The sequence below is a fragment of the Thalia democratica genome, unplaced genomic scaffold (assembly GCF_965202585.1).
Source record: "Thalia democratica unplaced genomic scaffold, ktThaDemo2.hap1.1 HAP1_SCAFFOLD_1244, whole genome shotgun sequence".
NCBI classification, from domain to species: domain Eukaryota; kingdom Metazoa; phylum Chordata; class Thaliacea; order Salpida; family Salpidae; genus Thalia; species Thalia democratica.
Genome location: NW_028140142.1, coordinates 1 through 5,000, shown reverse-complemented (window position 1 = coordinate 5,000; position 5,000 = coordinate 1). Strand labels below are relative to the sequence as shown.

At 26.9% G+C, this 5,000-nt stretch overlaps 2 non-coding genes across 2 annotated transcripts; both read left to right on the top strand.

Moving 5' to 3' along the window:
- Positions 1-1,590: 1,590 nt before the first annotated feature.
- LOC145848125 (5S ribosomal RNA) lies at positions 1,591-1,709 on the top strand. Its single transcript, XR_014371737.1, has one exon. It is a non-coding gene; the product is annotated as a 5S ribosomal RNA (ribosomal RNA).
- A 2,642-nt stretch (positions 1,710-4,351) lies between these two features.
- LOC145848114 (5S ribosomal RNA) lies at positions 4,352-4,470 on the top strand. The gene has a single exon (XR_014371727.1). It is a non-coding gene; the product is annotated as a 5S ribosomal RNA (ribosomal RNA).
- Positions 4,471-5,000: the final 530 nt, after the last annotated feature.

The window sequence follows — 5,000 nt, the reverse complement described above, 5'->3', positions numbered from 1 at the left end:
ACAGAATATGTTATTTTCATTTTAGTTGATGTTTTTATTTTGTGTTTTATTTTTTAATGTACTTATTGGGTGCTGAAAGAGCCATAAAAACCTCATAATCGAACAATCTACCGAAATATTAATAATATTGAAAAATTTAAATTTCGAAATAACCTACCTACGGTTAATCTACACGCGTTTAGAAGCCGTAAAAAAATATTTTCGACTTTGTAATGGACCAAACAAAAAATATAGAAAAAATTATCGAAAAAAAAATCTTTTAAAACTTACCTTACGTTAGTCCTTATGCGTTGCGAAGCTCAAAAAAAATATTTTCGACCTTATAATAGAACAAACAAAGAAAATAGAAAAATTTTCCAAAAAAATAAAAAGTCGAAATTCGAAAAAAGAAGAAAAGTGGTCCTTTTCTAGGAGTTTTTTATTCCCAAAAAATGGGTCGATGTCCCCGTAACCCCTAAAAAAAGGGGGTCGAAATAACATTTTTTCATCATGCTTCAAATGGGCTGAAAAATTTTTTACGGGGTCTCTGGACCAAACAAAAACGATCTGTCGAGTCAGAATTCCGAAAATCGAAAATTCCCGAAATTTCTGTACTTAAGAGGCGGGGCGCCCACTATCGACAAAAGTGTGCCAAAACCCACAAACGTTGTGTTACGCGCGCTAAGATAAATACAAGCCTGATTGCTGAAAATGTATTCTATTTGAATAAGGTAAGTATCAACACCAAGGAAGTAATTCCTTTATTATAAACTCATACTCTGACATTGCGCTAATATTGCTCGTGAATTGTTATTTAGTTTAAAAATATAATTTATATTACTTTTATTTTATTTTAATTCTATATAATAACTATTTTATATTTTTATTAAAAAATTTCTTGTTTAGTTTCTAAGCAACCACAGTTACGTTTATATGTTTAATTCTATTGTATTCTATATTTATCGATAATTTAATAAATGTTTTAAAAGACTATTCTGGTTTTCCACGCTCTCTTCAAAAATGTGAGTTCTTTTAATTCTTCCGCTTAATTATTCATTTTAAAGTAAAACAACTAGTTATACATATTATTATATTATAATGTATGTGTATTATATACTATTATTTTATAACATAAACATAGTTGAGTTATTGAATTAAACGTCAAATATTTTATTACCTAAAATTAAGTTAATCGTAAAATCTGATGTAGTATGAGATATTCTTTAGAAACTAACTATAAATATTCTTGAAGTAAAACAATACCATCTATAAATAGAACAATGAGAAATAGTAAAACAAACTAAACACAACATGTTTATTTTAACAATATTTTTTATTTAGTTTAATCACTTAATAAACTTTACTTCTAATTATCATAGTATTTAATATAGAATATAGTTAACAATCTTTTAAACAAAGTCTTAAATAAAGTTACAGGGAGTAATTGTAATTAAAACACCAAAAAAATAGGTTTTAATAAAAAAAATACTTACATCAAGTTAAAACTTTATAAGGATTAATTTTAAAATATCAAATTGATTGTAAATCAAGTGCAAATAGGTTTTTTAAACAAACCGAAGGGTTTATAAAGGCTTGTAAACGCTCTCAAACGCCTACGACCATACCACACTGAGCACACCCCATCTCGTCCGATCTGGGAAGTTAAGCAGTGTCGGGCGTGGTTAGTACTTAGATGGGTGACCGCTTGGGAATACCACGTGCCGTAGGCTTTTGCTTTTTGAATTCATCTTTTTTGTACTATTTTTCTTTCTGACCTATTTATACTTATTACTCGTTTATTTACATTTCTTTAACGCTTAAAAGAAAAGTAAATTCTAGTTATTAGCAAATAAAAACTCAAGCCAATCAGATAACGTTATTTGCTGTTTAAACCAATTAGAGCGCTAAAAAAGTGGTTTGACCAGTTTGAGATATCGAAAAAATAATGGCACCATCTTGTAGAGTACAATTTTCTGAGTTGAAATTAATACAATTAGTCTTTTATACTAAAACTTTAAAGTTTTTTTGTCCAAAAACAAATAAAAGCGTGGCTACTTGAAAAATCAAACGAAAATAAATTTTGCACTTTTGTATTGTGAGTCATAATAAGTTATTTACTGTTACCAACAGATACTAGCAAAAGCTTTTTAAAGTTTTGTATTAACTTAATGTATTTGTAATTACTTTTACTTAATAGAAACTATTGAATTACGTTTACTTAGTTTACTTTTGTATGTGTATTAAATATATAGCAATTTTGTTTGAACTTAAATAAGGACTATTAAACTATTAAAAGAAAACTATCAAAGTTTACTAACTCAAAAGCTAAATCTTAGTTTTATTGTTATAAACATTTATGTTGTAATTTACTAATAACTAAATGAGTTTATTTCAAACAAAAAGAATTAAATAATGTTATGTTATGTCAAGCCTACTATATGAGGTATATAGGTATATAAGGTATACAAGCTTATGTTTGAAAATTATAATAATAAAAATAAAAATAAATATTTAGTTGGTAAAATTTGTATGTTTTAATATGCTTTGAAATTAGAGTTAGTATAGAAGTTTTTTTTTAAATATAATAAATATAAATTTAGTAACTGTTAGTTTTATACTTTAATAAAAGAAATATGGTTAACAAGTAAGTTAAAAATGAAAGAAGCATAAAAAAACACACTAATTAACTGCTTATTCAATAGTTTGATTATTTAATTATTTTTCTGTTATATAGTTTAATCGTATTGTATAAAAAATACAGAGGTTTAAAGTAAGTTTGAATAAAAATAAAACAAAACATATAAAATAAGCATTAGTTCAAATACATAGTTTTTTTTTTCTAAGAAAATTTAATTCTTTAATAATAAGTAGTAATTTAAATAAAAAATAATACAAATAAAGTTGTACAATATATATACAATAGTTTGTCAAACTAGGCAAACACTACTAGGCAAAAAACAAACTAGGCAAAAAACCTACAAAGTAGGCCACCACTACAATCCAATGTTCCAACTGGAAATTCAATGAGATCGTTACTGTACTTGTGATGAACGTTGATAATCCCCAAGATTGTAAGTCGAAGGCCTTACCCAACCTAACCAGCGCACTGGTTTTCTTACAACTGAATTAATCAACATTTAATATTGAATATAATCATTATTGATAGATAGAGGAATGTTGACAATCAACAACAGATTGTAGGTCAAAGGCATTACTCGACCCAAGTACCCACAACCTAGATTGAACAACATTTATTAGATAGATTTGTTTATTGATAGATAGAGGAATATTGTCAATCCACAACAGATTGTAAGTCAAAGGCATTACTCGACCCAAGTACCCACAACCTAGATTGAACAACATTTGTTAGATAGATTAGTTAGATAGATAAATAGTACAGTATAATCTCAAAGAATTTGAAGCCCGAACATTGAACGATAGTGGTGTTTCGTGACGACTAGCGGGATTCGATCTCTCAACCTTCTGCTTATGAGTCAGCTGATAAGACCACTGACCCACCGCGCCACGACAAAGATAAAGAAATATTTTGCTATATAAATAGGTTGATTTTTCAGTGAACTTCAAGTGTCAATTTTTCAGTGTCAATTACAGTGAACTTCAAGTAAGATATACAACAGTATATATATTTCCGAGTCTGACTTTGAGTACTTTTTATATATTATTAACAAGATTTTTTAGGAGTAATATCTGTTTAGTTCTTTAATATATCTTTAAAATAATAATATTTTTTAAGGTGTTTAAAACTTTTAGAAGCTGTATGTAATGTCTTTTAGTTTAATAGTTCTTTAAATTAGTAAAAAAAAAATAAGCATGGTTGAGTTATCAAATTAAACAAAATAGAACGTCAAGTATTTAATTACTAAAATTAATTTAATTAAAAAAAAATCTCAGGTAATCTAAAATGTCAGGAATTATTTAAAAATAAATATAAATTTAAAACTTATTATATTGAAAAGATTGATGAATAATACTCTTGAATGTATGAAATGTTTGTATTTGTAATGCAATAACATAAATGGATAGATCAATGACAAATTGTAAACATATTGTATTATTTTATTTTACGATTTTATTTTATTTATTTAATAATTCAATAAACTTTACTTCTACTTGTCCTGGTCTTAGGTAATTTATAGATAACAATAATTTAAACAAACACTTTTGTACAGTTACAATACAGTTTTAGTACAGTTTGGGAGTAACTGTTGATTAAAAAAACAAAAAAAAAGTTAATTCAGGTTAAAATTTTATAAGGAATAATTTTAAAATATCAAATCGATTGTAAATCAAGTGCAAATAGGTTTTTTAAACAAACCGAAGGGTTTATAAAGGCTTGTAAACGCTTTCAAACGCCTACGACCATACCACACTGAGCACACCCCATCTCGTCCGATCTGGGAAGTTAAGCAGTGTCGGGCGTGGTTAGTACTTAGATGGGTGACCGCTTGGGAATACCACGTGCCGTAGGCTTTTGCTTTTTGAATTCATCTTTTTTGTACTATTTTTCTTTCTGACCTATTTATACTTATTACTCGTTTATTTACATTTCTTTAACGCTTAAAAGAAAAGTAAATTCTAGTTATTAGCAAATAAAAACTCAAGCCAATCAGATAACGTTATTTGCTGTTTAAACCAATTAGAGCGCTAAAAAAGTGGTTTGACCAGTTTGAGATATCGAAAAAATAATGGCACCATCTTGTAGAGTACAATTTTCTGAGTTAAAATTAATACAATTAGTCTTTTATACTAAAACTTTAAAGTCTTTTTGTCCACAAACAAATAAAAGCGTGGCTACTTGAAAAATCAAACGAAAATAAATTTTGCACTTTTGTATTGTGAGTCATAATAAGTTATTTACTGTTACCAACAGATACTAGCAAAAGCTTTTTAAAGTTTTGTATTAACTTAATGTATTTGTACTTAGTTTAAATTAATAGAGTTTATTTGGTTTACTTTATTATGTGTATTGAATGTGCTAGTATCTAAAAATAAATACAACT